Genomic DNA, 16,987 nt, shown 5'->3' with positions numbered 1-16,987 from the left:
CACCAGCAAAGCACCCCCACACTGTCACACCTCCTCCTCCATGCTTCACGGTGGGAACCACACATGGTGAAGATCATCCATTCACCTACTCTGTGTCTCACAAAGACACGACGGTTAGAACCAAAAATCAAAAATTTGGACTCATCAGACCAAAGGACAGATTTCCACCGGTCTAATGTCCATTACTCATGTTTCTTGGCCCAAGCAAGTCTCTTCTTCTTATTGGTGTCCTTTAGTAGTGGTTTCTTTGCAGCAATTCGACCATGAAGGCCTGATTCACACAGTCTCCTCTGAACAGTTAATGTTGAGATGTGTCTGATATTTGAACTCTGTGAAGCATTTATTTGGACTGCAATTTCTGAACTTATCCTCTGCAGCAGAGGTCACTCTGGGTCTTCCTTTCCTGTGGCAGTCGTCATGAGAGCCAGTTTCATTTATTTATTTTTATTTATTTTTTCAGATTTATTTAACTAGGTAGGCCAGTTGAGAACAAGTTCTCATTTACAACTGCGACCTGGCCAAGATAAAGCAAAGCAGGGCGAAAAAACTACAACACAGAGTTACACATTAAACAAACATACAGTCAATAACACAATAGAAAAATCTATTTACAGTGTGTGCAAATGTAGAAGATTAGGTAGGTAAGGCAATAAACAGGCCATAGAGGTAAAAAATTACAATTTAGCGTTAACACTGGAGTGATAGATGTGCAAATGATGATGTGCAAGTAGAGATACTGGGGTGCAAAAGAGCAAGAAGATACAGTTGAAGTCGTAAGTTTACAAACACCTTAGCCAAAAACATTTAAACTCAGTTTATCACAATTCTTGACATGTAATCCTAGTAAAAACTCCCTGTCTTAGGTCAGTTCGGATCACCACTTTATTTTAAGAATGTCAAATGTCAGAATAATAGTAGAGAGAATGGTTTATTTCAGCTTTTATTTCTTTCATCACATTCCCACTGGGTTAGAAGTTTACATACACTCAATATGTATTTGGTAGCATTGCCTTTAAATTGTTTAACTTGGGTCAAACGTTTCGGGTATCCTTCCACAAGCTTCCCACAATAAGTTGGGTGAATTTTGGCCCATTTCTCCTAATGTAACTGAGTCAGGTTTGTAGGTCTCCTTGCCTACACATTTTCTATAGGATTGAGGTCAAGGCTTTGTGATGGCCACTCCAATACCATGACTTGTCATCCTTAAGCCATTTTGCCACAACTTTGGAAGTATGCTTGGGTCATTGTCCATTTGGAAGACCCATTTGTGACCAAGCTTTAACTTCCTGACCAATGTCTTGAGATGTTGCTTCAATATATCCACATAATTTTCCATCCTCATGAAGCCATCTATTTTGTGAAGTGCACCAGTCCCTCCTGCAGCAAAGCACCTCCACAACATGATGCTGCCACCCCCGTGCTTCACGGTTGGGATGGTGTTCTTCAGCTTGCAAGCATCCCCCTTTTTCCTCCAAACATAACGATGGTCATTATAGCCAAACAGTTCTATTTTTGTTTCATCAGACCAGAGGAAATTTTCCAAAAAGTACGATCTTTGTCCCCATGTGCAGTTGCAAACCGTAGTCTGGCTTTTTTATGGCGGTTTTGGAGCAGTGGCTTCTTCCTTACTGAGCGGCATTTCAGGTTATGTCGATATAGGACTCGTTTTACTGTGGATATAGATACTTCTTACCTGTTTCCTCCAGAATCTTCACAAAGTCTTTTGCTGTTGCTGTTGTTCTAGAATTGATTTAGCACTTTTCGCACCAAAGTACATTCATCTCTAGGAGACAGAACACATCTCCTTCCTGAGTGGTATGATGGCTGCGTGGTCCCATGGTGTTTATACTTGCATACTATTGTTTGTACAGATGAATGTGGTACCTTCAGGCGTTTCGAAGTTGCTCCCAAGGATGAACCAGACTTGTGGAGGTCTACAAATGTTTTTCTGAGGTCTTGGCTGATTTCTTTTGATTTTCCCATGATGTCAAACAAAGAGGCACTGAGTTTGAAATACATCCACAGGTACACCTCCAATTGACTCAAATTATGTCAATTAGTCTATCAGAAGCTTCTAAAGCCATGACATAATTTTCTGGAATTTTCCAAGCTGTTTAAAAGAACAGTCAACTTAGTGTATGTAAACTTCTGACCAACTGGAATTGTGATACAGTGAATTATAAGTGAAATAATCTTTCTGTAAACAATTGTTGGAAAGATTACTTGTGTCATGCACAAAGTAAATGTCATAACCGACTTGCCAAAACTATAGTTTGTTAACAAGAAATTTGTGGAGTGGTTGAAAAACGAGTTTTAATGACTCTAACCTAAGTGTATGTAACTTATACCAAATAGGGCTATCTTCTGTATACCACCCTACCTTGTCACAACACAACTAATTGGCTCAAATGCATTAAGAAGGAAATAAATTCCACAAATTAACTTTTAAGGCATACCTGTTAATTGAAATGCATTCCAGGTGACTACCTCACGAAGCTGGTTGAGAGAATGCCAAGAGCGTGCAACGCTGTCTTCAAGGCAATGACTGGCTACTTTGAAGAATCTCAAATGTAAAATATATTTCGATTTTTGTTACACTTTTTTGGGTTTGTACATGATTCCATGTTTTATTTCATAATTGGGATGTCTTCACTGTTATTCTACAATGTAGAAAATAGTCAAAATAAAATAAAAACTTGAATGAGTAGGTGTGTCCAAACTTTTGACTGGTACTATATAATTGGTCAAAAGACCAATTAGTGAGAAAATAATTATCACAATTGGTTTGCCTGTCTAAACGCAGCCTGTGTCACGTGGGGCGTCAGGGCATCCTTTCACATCCTATCATGCCAACGCCTGGCACCATGATCCCTGAGTCACACAGTAGTATAAATAAGTCTCTTCCTATCCCCATCTCCTCTCCTTTAGTTCCACTGATCAGAAAGAACAGGGGAGAGACATCCAGATGAGCGTACACGGATTGTTTTCACCTGGCAAGTATTTTCCAATCAATGCAGATGGATGAAGGGAAGGAGAGGAAGGGAAGGAGAGGAAGCCACTGTAGACTATTGAGATTGGCCCTCTGTGTGTCTGTCCATCGCCTCAGCTCATCCTCACCTGCTTCTCAGGGCGGCCGTTTAAATGCCTGTTTAAAAAAGCTTTTGTCTTTCCTTGTCGTTGTGCATGGCAGGCAGGGGTAGCCAACTCTGAAATTGTCCTGCGATTAGTTTCTACCCCTGCTTTTCTGTGGATTTCAAGAAAAGGTGCATTCATTCTGGGAAGTTTTAGCAGAGTATGTTGGTGTGTATGCTGTTCTGCCAATTACCCTGGAAATGGTTGAAGGAGAACCTCATACACACCATGGACTAGAGACACACATGCACACACATAGGCTGGGAGAATGGGAGGATGCTGCTTGTACTGTGAATTTTCACAGCCGAGATGATCCTAAGCTTTCCATGCAGCGCAGGAAGACCGAGGAAGATGAGGGGCTATGGCACAATTCCCAGTTAGCATACTGTGGAATGCAGTAGAAACGTGTACTGTGTAAGGACGGGGCATTGATGGACGGCACATTATTTTTACAGCTTTTTTAAAAGACGGTAAAACTCAACAAAATTGGCATTGGTTGGTCCTCGATATGAAACTGTCACGTGGGTAAAGCGGGTGGATTTATTAAGATTCAGTGCGACGAGCGAGGAGGCAGGTGGGCGGAGGGGCCAGTATGGATTGCAGCAAAGATACCATGCCAGATTAATGTGTAATGCATAGGACGACCACAAATCATGAATTATGCACGGAATAAATGAGCTACTGCAGCTCGAAACAGATGGGCTGCAGCTGCAAATTATCCCACCTTACTGACAACAGTGTGTGTGTCTTGTTGCATTCACGGAACATCTGCGTCAGGTATCAGATAACCACTGTCTGACTGACAAACATTGTTATGCCTCTGTATGTCACACTAACTGCACACTCTCTATCTTTGTTCACATATTACCATCTGATTTGAAATGCTACAGAACCTGAGCCACACTTTAACACGTCGAAACAAAACAACACTTTTCTGTCATGTGTTTTGATCCTCCATTCTTAAATCAGGTGTGGCTCATGTCTATTTACCACATCTCTTTCCATAGGCCAGCGTTTCCCAAACGCGCTCCTGGGGACCCCAAGGAGTGCACATTTATTTTTTTTGCCCTAACGCTACACAGCTGATTTAAATTATCAAAGCTTGATGATTAGGTGATTTTCGTGTTGTTCGTTTGGAGTAAGTGTGTGTGTGTGTGTACTGGGAGAGGAGTGTGTGTGCTGGGAGAGGAGTGTGTGTGCTGGGAGAGGAGTGTGTGTGGAGCGGAGAGGAGAGGTGAGGAGCGGAGAGTGGACACTGAATTGTGTCCAAGGAAGGCAGGGTGATTCAGGGGGACAGACGGGGTGGGTGGCTGGAGTGGTAATTTGACTGTCCTTAAGAGGACCCTGTCACAACAGCACAGAGGGTCAGAGACACTGAGCCCCACTGACACAGCTTTGTAGCTCTGGTTACACACACACACAGAGAGACTGTAGCGATACACACAACACAGCTGGTACTACTGTGCCACTCGTTTCCCTCTCTATTTCTCTCTCTCCCTCTCCCTCTCTTATTCGTTCTCCCATTGTCATTTCAGACTTCTCTGGGCCAGAATGTAGTTACCTGTGTCTGTTGTACCATCCTGTTTCCTCCAGTTGATGCTAGCCAGCATGTAAGCATCTGGCTACCTTCTCAAAGTGTTGAACAGCTTCACCACTCTACCGGTAATTGGGGTTACTGCACTTTGGTGTGTGTGTTCATGTGTGCGTGCATGTGGGGAGGGGAGGAGGATTGCTACACAGCCTCAGCCCCTGAGACCTGTCCATCCAGCTTAACGGAAGCGCTACCAGCCTCAATTAGCAGCACATTTACACAAACACAACTGCTGCTGAACCAAGCAGAAAAACACTCCAGATTCCTAGTGTATAGACTGCTTAATCCATATTTCTAAATCATCCTACTTGTTCACATGATTATATAACACCATAATGTAGCAAGCGATTTAGTTATTTTTATACAAAGCGACTTACAGTCAACACATGTTTTCAGTAATCCATGTGGAAATCAAACCCACAACTAGTATTGCAACCACCACTATGCTCCAACAAACTGTCAGAGCCACTTTGCCCTCCCCTTACCATATCCTCCATTTTGGCTCAGCACCGGATCTAGTTTCTGCCTCGTAATGGCCGCCGGCCGACTACGCCAACTAGCACAACATGCTTTCATCTTATCATGCCTGCATGTCTTCCCAGCCAGGCAGCTCCAAGGTTTTGTGTTTAGCTCAGGGACATTCCTCCTTGTTTTGCATGATGCATCACAAGGTTCCTTCATTAAGGAGTTGCTAGGTACAAAACACAAGGTTCCCTGCAGGGGAGAAGAGAGGCAAACTGATTAGCTTTTTATACAGAGAGAGGGGAGTGTGTGTTGTGCTTATTAACAGCTTGGGTTCAAGGAGGAGGGAGGAGGGATGAGGTGGAGGAGGAAAGGTGTGCATCATGTTTCCCGGCTAATTCTTTTTTATTTTTAAACTCTGTATTTTAATTCAAGTGTCCTTTTGTTATTTTCCGTTGTGGCGATGCGTGCTGCTGGTTCAAGGTGAACATCTGGGATTGGCTATGGTGTTGTTGTTTTTGTTAGGATATTTGCATATCTGATGACTGGTTGATATCAACGCTGACTCAAATGCCCTGTCATTCTGTCATTCTTTTTGCCTCTGTTTTGTCTCTCCCGTCATACTCTTTCTCCTGCTCTCTTCCTCTCCCACTCTTTTGCTTTTCTTTTGTCTCTCCATCTCACTTTCCCTATTTCTCCCACTCTCTTTCTCCCACTCTCTCATGTTCCTCTCTTTTACTCTCTCTGCCTCCCATCCTTTCTCTAATACCACTCTCTATTTCTCTTTCTCTCAAGACAGTCACTGCCTTTCCTTATTCTCCCTCTCACACCCTCTCTCCTCTGAATGACAGGGCACTATATCGTCAGTGTGTCTCAGTGTCTCAGTGTCTCAGTGTGTCTCAGTGTCTCAGTGTGTCTCAGTATCAGTGTGTCTCAGTGTCAATCTGTCTCAGTGGCTCAGTGTCAATCTGTCTTAGTGTCTCAGTGCCAGTGTGTCTCATTGTCTCAGTGTAAGTCTGTCTCAGTGTCTGTGTCTCAGTGTTAGTGTGTCTCAGTGTTAGTGTGTCTCAGTGTCTTAGTGTATCTGTGTCTCAGTGTTTTAGTGTCAGTCTGTCTCAGTGTCAGTCTGTCTCAGTGTCAGTCTGTCTCAGTGTCAGTCTGCCTCAGTGTCAGTCTGTCTCAGTGTCAGTCTGTCTCAGTGTCTCAGTGTCTCAGTGTTAGTGTGTCTCAGTGTTAGTGTGTCTCAGTGTCTTAGCGTATCTGTGTCTCAGTATCTAAGTGTGTCACAGTGTATGTTTGTCTCTCAGTGTCTCAGTGTTAGTGTGTCTCAGTGTCTTAGTGTATCTGTGTCTCAGTATCTAAGTGTGTCTCAGTGTCTGTTTATCTCTCAGTGTCGCAGTGCCTAAGTGTGTCACAGTGCCTAAGTGTGTCTCAGTGCCTAAGTGTGTCTCAGTGCCTAAGTGTGTCACAGTGCCTAAGTGTGTCTCAGTGCCTAAGTGTGTCTCAGTGCCTAAGTGTGTCTCAGTGCCTAAGTGTGTCTCAGTGCCTAAGTGTGTCTCAGTGCCTAAGTGTGTCTCAGTGCCTAAGTGTGTCTCAGTGCCTAAGTGTGTCTCAGTGCCTAAGTGTGTCTCAGTGCCTAAGTGTGTCTCAGTGTCTTAGTGTATCTGTGTCTCAGTATCTAAGTGTGTCTCAGTGTCTGTTTGTCTCTCAGTGTCTCAGTGCCTAAGTGTGTCTCAGTGCCTAAATGTGTCTCAGTGCCTAAGTGCCAGTGTCAGTGTGTCTCAGTTAGAGTGTGTCTCAGTGTCAGTCTGACTCAGTGTCTGTGTGACGCAGTGTCTGTGTGACGCAGTGTCTGTGTGACGCAGTGTCTGTGTGACGCAGTGTCTGTGTGTCTCAGTGTGAGTGTGCTAGTGTGTCATTGTGTCTGTGTCTCAGTGTTTCAGTGTCAGTATGTCTCAGTGTGTCTCAGTGTCAGTGTGTCTCAGTGTTTCAGTGTCAGTATGTCTCAGTGTGTCTCAGTGTCAGTATGTCTCAGTGTGTCATTGTGTCTGTGTCTCAGTGTTTCAGTGTCAGTATGTCTCAGTGTTTCAGTGTCAGTATGTCTCAGTGTGTCTCAGTGTCAGTATGTCTCAGTGTATCAGTTTCAGTGTCAGAGTGACTCAGTGTTTCAGTGTCAGAGTGTCTCAGTGTGTCTCAGTGTCAGTATGTCTCAGTGTTTCAGTGTCAGTGTGTCTCGGTTTCAGTGTCAGTATGTCTCAGTGTGTCTCAGTGTCAGTGTGTCTCAGTGTTTCAGTGTCAGTATGTCTCAGTGTGTCTCAGTGTCAGTATGTCTCAGTGTGTCATTGTGTCTGTGTCTCAGTGTTTCAGTGTCAGTATGTCTCAGTGTTTCAGTGTCAGTATGTCTCAGTGTGTCTCAGTGTCAGTATGTCTCAGTGTTTCAGTTTCAGTGTCAGAGTGACTCAGTGTTTCAGTGTCAGAGTGTCTCAGTGTTTCAGTGGCAGAGTGTCTCAGTGTTTCAGTGTCAGAGTGTCTCAGTGTTTCAGTGTCAGAGTGTCTCAGTGTGTCTCAGTGTCAGTATGTCTCAGTGTGTCTCAGTGTCAGTATGTCTCAGTGTGTCTCAGTGTCAGTATGTCTCAGTGTGTCTCAGTGTCAGTATGTCTCAGTGTGTCTCAGTGTCAGTATGTCTCAGTGTTTCAGTGGCAGAGTGTCTCAGTGTTTCAGTGGCAGAGTGTCTCAGTGTTTCAGTGTCAGTGTGTCTCAGTGTTTCAGTGTCAGTATGTCTCAGTGTGTCTCAGTGTCAGTATGTCTCAGTGTGTCATTGTGTCTGTGTCTCAGTGTTTCAGTGTCAGTATGTCTCAGTGTGTCTCAGTGTCAGTATGTCTCAGTGTCTCAGTGTCAGTATGTCTCAGTGTGTCTCAGTGTCAGTATGTCTCAGTGTTTCAGTGGCAGAGTGTCTCAGTGTTTCAGTGGCAGAGTGTCTCAGTGTCTCAGTGTCAGTATGTCTCAGTGTGTCTCAGTGTCAGTATGTCTCAGTGTTTCAGTGTCAGAGTGTCTCAGTGTTTCAGTGTCAGTATGTCTCAGTGTGTCTCAGTGTCAGTATGTCTCAGTGTTTCAGTGTCAGTATGTCTCAATGTGTCTCAGTGTCAGTATGTCTCAGTGTTTCAGTGTCAGTGTGTCTCGGTTTCAGTGTCAGAGTGTCTCGGTGTCAGAGTGTCTCGGTGTCAGAGTGTCTCGGTGTCAGAGTGTCTCGGTGTCAGTCTGACTCAGTGTCTGTGTGACGCAGTGTCTGTGTGACGCAGTGTCTGTGTGACGCAGTGTCTGTGTGTCTCAGTGTGAGTGTGCTAGTGTGTCTCAGTGTGTCATTGTGTCTGTGTCTCAGTGTTTCAGTGTCAGTATGTCTCAGTGTTTCAGTGTCAGAGTGTCTCAGTGTTTCAGTGTCAGTATGTCTCAGTGTGTCTCAGTGTCAGTATGTCTCAGTGTGTCTCAGTGTCAGTATGTCTCAGTGTGTCTCAGTGTCAGTATGTCTCAGTGTTTCAGTGTCAGTATGTCTCAGTGTGTCTCAGTGTCAGTATGTCTCAGTGTTTCAGTGTCAGTGTGTCTCGGTTTCAGTGTCAGAGTGTCTCGGTGTCAGAGTGTCTCGGTGTCAGAGTGTCTCGGTGTCAGAGTGTCTCGGTGTCAGAGTGTCTCGGTGTCAGAGTGTCTCGTTGTCAGGGTGTCTCGGTGTCAGTGTGTCTCTCAGCCTGTTTGAGGGAGGGCCAGAGAGCCAGAGCAGTTAGACCAGTCTCTTTGGCCACTCTGTTGAAGGGCATTCGGATAGGGAGGGGTGGCGTGGCGCATGCCAAACACAGACAAGGCACTCAAAAGTGGGTCACCACTGGTGCTATCCACCCCTCCCTCCACTTCCTCACAACACAATGGCCCAAACGTATCATTCAGAATTCAGCACCAGAGCTGCGACATCTAGAGCACTCTATTATCATTACAAGAATCCATCCAGCATGGAGAAAAAAAAAACTCAAAAGCCATCAGTTTTTTAATTAGTAATCACTGCTCATTCTTCCTCTTAATAATGTCCCTGTCTTCTTCTCTGTCAGGCATCTGCCTCATCTGTCGTTTGATTGGCCGATTGAAAGGCACCCGCAGTTAATATGCTTTATTATACGGCATTGGCATTTGGTCGTCTTTTTCATTATTTTGATTGATAGTTGGGGGTTGTGATGAATAGAGTTGGATGGAGGAGGCCCAGGGACGACAACAATGTGTGGTCCGTCAGTCAGGAGCTGATATCTTAACCTTTTATACCTTCAAATATGAATTGTGGCCCCAGAACCAAACGTGTGGTATATACGTGTCATACAAATAATAGGAGATGCTCAAACCCAATATTTCCTTTTTTTCAAGATAAGTAATGTGTTTGAATACATTTGTATTTGCATCCCACTGCTGGCTTGGCTCTGAAGATAAGCAGGGTTGGTCCTGGTCAGTCCCTGGATGGGAGACCAGATGCTGCTGGAAGTGGTGTTGGAGGGCCTGTAAGAGGAACTCTTTCCTCTTGTCTAAAAAAAAAAGATCCCAATGCCCCAGGGCAGTGATTGAGGACATTGCCCTGTGCAGGGTGCCGTCTTTCGGATGGGACATTAAACGGGTGTCCTGACTCTCTGTGGTCACTAAAGATCCCGGTGTACTGGCTAAATTCCTAATCTGGCCCTCATACCATCATGGCCACCTAACCATCCCCAGCTTCCTATTGGCTCATTCATCCTTGCCCCTGAAACTATTCCCCAGGTTGTTTCTGTAAATGAGAATGTGTTCTCAGTCAACTTATCGAGTTAAATATGTATGTGTCAGTCAGCTTCCTATAATTGAAATGATGATGAAATGATCGTTTGAAATAATGGATGTGTAAACGTCTCTATCTCTGCTGGTGTTTTCAGTATCAAGTCCTGCTGCTGCACTTATCAACATCAATCAACCCGGCTTACATAAAACAATGAGACACTTAAATCCCTTTAATCATTTCAGGAATTTATATTTTCATTCTCCCAAACCTTCGTCTTCAGGTAAAGAGGCTGCTCCTTTCAAAGTAGAAATTCTCTTTGTGTTGCTCTTTGTAATTATGATAAGGGCTGTCTGCCTGGCTACTTCCAACACTGCTGTTTTGGAAGGTGTGTTGTTAGTCCCACCGTTAATATTACCATTGTCTGACTGTGTGATTACAGTTGGAGAGAGTAAACAATATTGACTAATTTCACTATTTAAGCTGCGGCCACAGCGAGGTAATATTTTTGTTTTGAAAAGAACGGAAGAGGAGGAGAGATGTGGATATTGTGTGTGGGTGTACAGTACGAGTCAAAAGTTTGGACACACCTACACATTCAAGGGTTTTTATTTATTTGTACTATTTTCTACATTGTAGAATAATAGTGAAGACATAAAAACTGAGAAATAACACATATGGAATCACGTAGTAACCAAAAAAGTGTTTAACAAATGAAAGTATATTTTATATTTGAGATTCTTCAAAGTAGCCACCCTTTTCCTTGATGACAGCTTTGCACACTCTTGGCATTCTCTCAGCCAGCTTCATGAGGAATGCTTTTCCACATATGCTGAGCACTTGTTGGCTGCTTTTCCTTCACTCTGCGGTCCCACTCATCCCAAACCATGAGGTCAGGTGATTGTGGGGGCCAGGTCATCTGATGCATCACTCCATCACTTTCCTTCTTGGTCAAATAGCCCTTACACAGCCTGGAAGTAGGTTTTGGGTTATTCTCCTGTTGAAAAACAAATGATAGTCCCACTAAACGCAAACCAGATGCGATGGCGTATCACTGCAGTATGTTGTGGTAGTCATGCTGGTTAAGTGTGTCTTGAATTCTAAATAAATCACAGACAGTGTCACCAGCAAAACACCCTCACACCATAACACCTCCTCCACAGTGCTTCACAGTGGGAACTACACATGCAGAGATCATCCGTTCACCTACTCTGCGTCTCACAAAGACACGGCGGTTGGAACCAAAAATCTAATATTTGAACTCATCAGACCAAAGGACAGATTTCCACTGGTCTAATGTCCATTGCTCGTGTTTCTTGGTCCAAGCAAGTCTCTTCTTATTATTGGTGTCCTTTAGTAGTGGTTTCTTTAAGTCAATTCAACCATGAAGGCCTGATTCACGCAGTCTCCTCTGAACAGTTGATGTTGAGATGTGTCTGTTACTTGAACTCTGTGAAGCATTTATTTGGGCTGCAGTCTGAGGTGCAGTTAACTCTAATAAACTTATCCTCTGCAGCAGAGGTAACTCTGGGTCTTCCATTCCTATGGCGGTCCTCATCAGAGACAGTTTCATCATAGCGCTTGATGGTTTTTGCGACTGCACTAGACATTTTCCGAATTGACTGACCTTCATGTCTTAAAGTAACTTGGTCTGTTACCGAATAGGGCTAACTTCTGTATACCACCCCTACCTTGTCACAACACAACTGATTGGCTCAAGGTGACTACTTTGCAGAATCTCAAATATAAAACATGTTTTGATTTGTTTAACACTTTTTTGCTTACTACATAATTTTGATGTCTTCACTATTATTCTACAATGTAGAAAATAGTAAAAATAAAGAAAAACTCTTGAATGAGTTGGTGTGTCCAAACGTTTGACTTGTCTGTGTGCATGCAAACATATGTAAATGCCTGTGAGATGTGTACTTGTGTATGAGTGTTTACAAGTGTGTGTTCACACAGCTGTGTATATCTATATCTAACAGGTAGGTGTAGGTGTATGTGTGTATATGTGTTTGTGTGTGTGTACTGTATGTGCAAATATCTAGATGGGTTCTATGACCTAGAATTCTTCCCTCGCCCAATTATCCCTGCCCACCCTTGTGGAGCACCGAGCAAAACAACTCTAATTAATGGCCGATCTGACCTCTCTGCCCCCTCTCTGGCTCCTCTCTACCCCCTCTCTGGCTCCTCTCTGCCCCCTCTCTGGCTCCTCTCTGCCCCCTCTCTGGCTCCTCTCTACCCCCTCTCTGGCTCCTCTCTGCCCCCTCTCTGGCTCCTCTTCTGCCCTCTCTCTGGCTCCTCTCTGCCCCCTCTCTGGCTCCTCTCTACCCCCTCTCTGGCTCCTCTCTGCCCCCTCTCTGGCTCCTCTCTGCCCCCTCTCTGGCTCCTCTCTACCCCCTCTCTGGCTCCTCTTCTGCCCTCTCTCTGGCTCCTCTTCTGCCCCCTCTCTGGCTCGTCTCTGCCCCCTCTCTGGCTCCTCTCTGCCCCCTCTCTGGCTCCTCTTCTGCCCCCTCTCTAGCTCCTCTTCTGCCCCCTCTCTGGCTCCTCTCTGCCCCCTCTCTGGCTCCTCTTCTGCCCTCTCTCTGGCTCCTCTTCTGCCCCTCTCTGGCTCCGCTCTACCCCCTCTCTGGCTCCTCTCAGCCTCTCTGGCCTTTCATGTTGTGGTAGAGGTAGGCCGGAAGAGGGAGAGGCAGCAGTGTTGTGTTAATCACCTGGGCTGTGTCCCTATGGGCCCTGATAAAAAAGTAAGAAAGCACTATATAGGGAATAGGGTGCCATTTGGGACACACTCTGGGCTATACTCTCTGCTTGTATCCTCAGGGCTAATCCTGGACCTCTCTACCCTCGCCTATTGGGTCCGGTGGTTAGGATGGACGGCTGTCTGTCTGTCCCTTTTGTCTGAGTCTGTCGTATGAAGTTAGATGAAGTGTTATGTGTGATAAGTCTACTTAATACAACGTTTCACAAACTCAGTCCTGCTTGATCATCAAAACTCGATAATTAGTTGATTATTTGAATCAGCTGTGTAGTGCTGGGACAAAAACCAAAACGTGCACCCCTTGGGGTCCTGATGACCGGGTTTGGGAAACGCTGATTTAATGTGTGATTGTGTAGGACAAACAATTTTCCTCCGGAGTAATATGAAGTTGAAAGTGATTGGATCCATACCTTGATTAGGGCGGTGCAGTGATGTAGTAGGGAATGTGTAGCTAGTTTTTTGATCCTATGCGTGTGATGGTAGGTCTGCCCTACTTTCTCTGCTCTGACGTTAAGGTGGCATGCTACCTCCATGTGTGTCTATTGTAGGATATGTGGAGGTGTGTATTCGCATACTTGGAGTTACGGCTGTGCTAGTGTGTTCTTTGCTAAGACCCACAGCTACAGTATGGTCACTTAATAACATTGAAACTGCATTTAAACATCGACATAATGTCCTAAACCAACCTCAAAGAGTGACTAGCCAGTCAGTACGCGCTCTACAGTCATCCTCATTTATTTAGCTCAAAGTTACTTTGCTCATGAGAGATGTTGTTTTTAAAGAGGGCAGGCTGTGTGCAGACCTGCTGTCCACATCAGTCAGTGTGACCTCTCAATACCCCCCTCTGTGATTGGCTGGGGAACGGGCCGGGACAAGCAGACAGAGGGCCGGATGAAGTCTGGGCGTCCGAGGGGAACAGCTGGTGAAGCTCGCCAGCCTCCGACTCCAGCATCTGGGCCTCAGAGTGAGCCTGATGGACCCTGGCAGGCCCGGTCCACGTGAGACTACACACAAGTAGACTTGTAGAGACACACACATACAAACACACAAACACACACATACACATACACACACACACACAAACTCATAGACAGGGTCAAGCACACACACAAACACACTGAGTAAGTCAGACAGGATCAAACAATTAAGCACACTCTCAAGTAAATACACTTCAACTCAGACAGACAGATTCACTCAGCCACGTACAGTACAGCCTCCCTGTACACACTATCATCATCCCACCCTACACACTCCCCCTAGCACTCTCCTACAGTGCATGGCATGGGGCCTGAGGTTGCAGGCCGGGGGGGGGGGGGGGGGGGGTGTATGGCCCTGGGGATATGACCCTGGGGATATGGGATATATCCTGTAGGCTTCTCCTATTGTGATTAATTATCAGCCTCCCTCCAGCCTGCCTGACTAGACTAGCAGAGCCAGGACCTTAGACCATGCCATAGGCATGTGTGATTCATCTCTCTGTCTCTGTCTCTGTCTCTCTCTCTCTATCCCTCTGTCTGAAGCCCTTGTGGCTCTTGAATGGCTCCCGCAACAAAAACAAACACACATACTGAAGGTACACACACACAGACACCAAAGAAGTCGAGGTCAAGTTCATTTTGGAGAAATGGCCCCAAATTCAATTTTTTTTTGTGTATTTGGTGTATTCACATCACATCTTAACGTCCCATACCCACCTTCGTTGTCCCACCCTCGTTGTCTGGGATGGGCTGTCTGATGGGCTGTCTGATGGGCTGTCTGGCTGGGAAGCTGACTTTAAGTAGTGCTTGGGGGGGGGGGGGACATGGACCCTCCCATCTTTCTGTCTGTCACAGCGGGTGGTCAGATCTCTCTCTCTTGCTCTCTCTCCCTCTATCGCTCTCTCTTCCTCCCTCCTCACTTCTGGCTTCAGCTTTCTGAGAAAATGCTTCCTCACCAAAACATCCTAATCTAGGGCATGAGATGCATTCCATTAGCCAGACCTGCTAGTGTATTGATCTGGGAAGATTTTGAGAATGTATAACTTTGTCATGATGCTAGCCCTTTCAGTGAATTGGCTAGAAAAGATGTGAACAAACCCCCTCTCCTGTTAGGAGGGGGGTCCTGTAGTTTTTCGACTTTACAACCACGTCGTAAACTCTTTTCTCCCTGACCATGCAGTATGCAGAGAGAGAATTTCACAGGAAGATAAAGGGACTCTCCCGCCTATTCTACTACATCCCAGAATTGGAGAATTAAACACTATTCCTAATTTAGAGAATGTGGAAACGGTCGGTGGATAAGTCAGCTACGATCCTGTCAGTTTTATACAGCCACATTACACTAACTCTGGGTGTACAAGGTCCTCAATTATGAGGCTTGCATCTAAAGGTTGGATAAAATGTTTGACTAAGTGTAAGAATACTTTTGAAAAGATTACAATGTGATTTAAGTCTTCTAAAATGAAAAGTGTTTGTTTTATGGTAACATGTGCCCAGTCTCTGGCCCCGCCCAAGTGAATACACATTGGTTGGAAATGATGAACCAGCCACTTTTCCACTCTTGAATAAAAGCCTCCGTGACGAAAAGTCAACTCAGTTCCAAATAACGGGAGGACTTGTCCACGTTGAAAAGGGCTAATTTCAACTATACAAGCCAGGAAATGTAAGAGCTTGCTCCACACGTGAAATGGTATGAACTCTGAACGATTGATCACCTAAAGAAGTGCATACTAAACTAGCATATATCAGACTGCAGCTGAACATATACGCAAATCTAGTACGAGAACACTGACCGACGAGGAAGCATCTCCAGAGAGAGATGAACCTCTCAGACCATGTGAACCTCTCGCACAACGACCCGGAAGAATCTATAAGGGACAATGGTGACATCGACTGGGCAAACCAGAGCCTCACATCACAAGCTCAACTATCGAAGCCAGTTTCACGTAAATATAATGCATCGCTTTTCCGAGTGAGCAATCGTTAGTGCATATGTATTTATGTGAGAATAGCTTCCAAGGTCCAATAGTGACCATGTTCCTTAATCTTCCTTCCAAAACCCCCTTCTCTTCTCCCTGAATCTATCGTGTTATAACCAAACAGTTTTTGTTTAGTCCACTAGGGACTGTATTTACTGTATAATGTAATTATGTATTGTACATTTTGTAATTTTTTAATTAGTTAGTAAATAAATAATTGAGCCAATTTGTGTATGGATGATTCATAAGTAAAGGCAGGGTTCGAGGAAATAACCAAGAATTTTACGACGTTCAGATGAGACTGTCGGAAGATAATAATAATAATTAATTAATAGAAGACTAATTGATCAGATATTAAAATATCTGAAGAGTTATATTCTGAAAATGATAACTTTGTTATCTGAACATTTTCCGTGGTGCCCCAACTTCCTAGTTAATTACATTTACATGATTAGTTTAATCGTGTAATAATAATTACAGAGAATTGATTTGATAAAATAACAGTCTTCACATTTAATGCTAAGTCAGAGACACGACAACTTCATATTTTGGGGAGGAGAAGACTAGACTAGACGATTTTCTCATAAGGGGCCTCATGCTGACAGCTACAAAAACAGATGAACGCTCAGTCATCTCAACACAGGCCATTACTGTGACAATAAGAGTACATGTGGAAGAAGGTGAGTGCGGATAGAAGGATGAGGGAGGGAGAGATTGAACAAGTCAATCTGTTGAAAGGGTATTGGTCAGAGTTGTGGCCATATACGTAGTAGAATAGGCTATTTTTGTGTGTCTTACAAGGACTAGGGACATCATGTCAACCTAGACTCTTCCAAACATAGAAAACACACACCGACACAGAAACACATGTACATGCTGTCAGTCTACAAGAGCATACATATCTTATTAGTCTACAGCAAAACATCTCGTCTCTTGAAGAACAATGCCTGTATCTTTGAAACTATATAAGGTACTATTTGTCCTTCATGGCAGACAGTACACCAGGTTCCCCTGAAAGTCATCACCGATCCCCTTCCCCCTCTTTCCCCCTCTCTCTCACCCCTTCTCACGGTAAATAAAAGATCAGATTGGCTAAATGTTCCTCTCCCTGTGCTCTCTGATGGACTCCCAGACTCACGTGTTTTGGCAGCGATCCAGTCGAGTGGCCACTGAGTACTCTCACCCATGGCACATCACTCCCATTTCCTGTTTATGTCCAGGTCTTAAAAACAAGGGAAGGTAAAGTGAGCTAGGGAGAGGGATTTTTTATTTTATTGTTTTTTTTCATTTAAAAAAAATGATTTT

General features: G+C 44.5%; 1 protein-coding gene across 17 annotated transcripts in view; it reads left to right on the top strand.

The window, feature by feature from the left end:
- The window catches only part of LOC139534958 (neurexin-2-like), a 1,135,712-nt gene that overhangs the window by 996,295 nt on the left and 122,430 nt on the right, over nucleotides 1-16,987 (top strand). The gene's annotated exons all lie outside the window — the stretch shown is intronic.

This window comes from Salvelinus alpinus, chromosome 11 (assembly GCF_045679555.1).
Source record: "Salvelinus alpinus chromosome 11, SLU_Salpinus.1, whole genome shotgun sequence".
Classification (NCBI taxonomy): Eukaryota; Metazoa; Chordata; class Actinopteri; order Salmoniformes; family Salmonidae; genus Salvelinus; species Salvelinus alpinus.
Note: the sequence above shows the minus strand (reverse complement) of the source record. Positions and strands in the feature narration are given on the sequence as shown.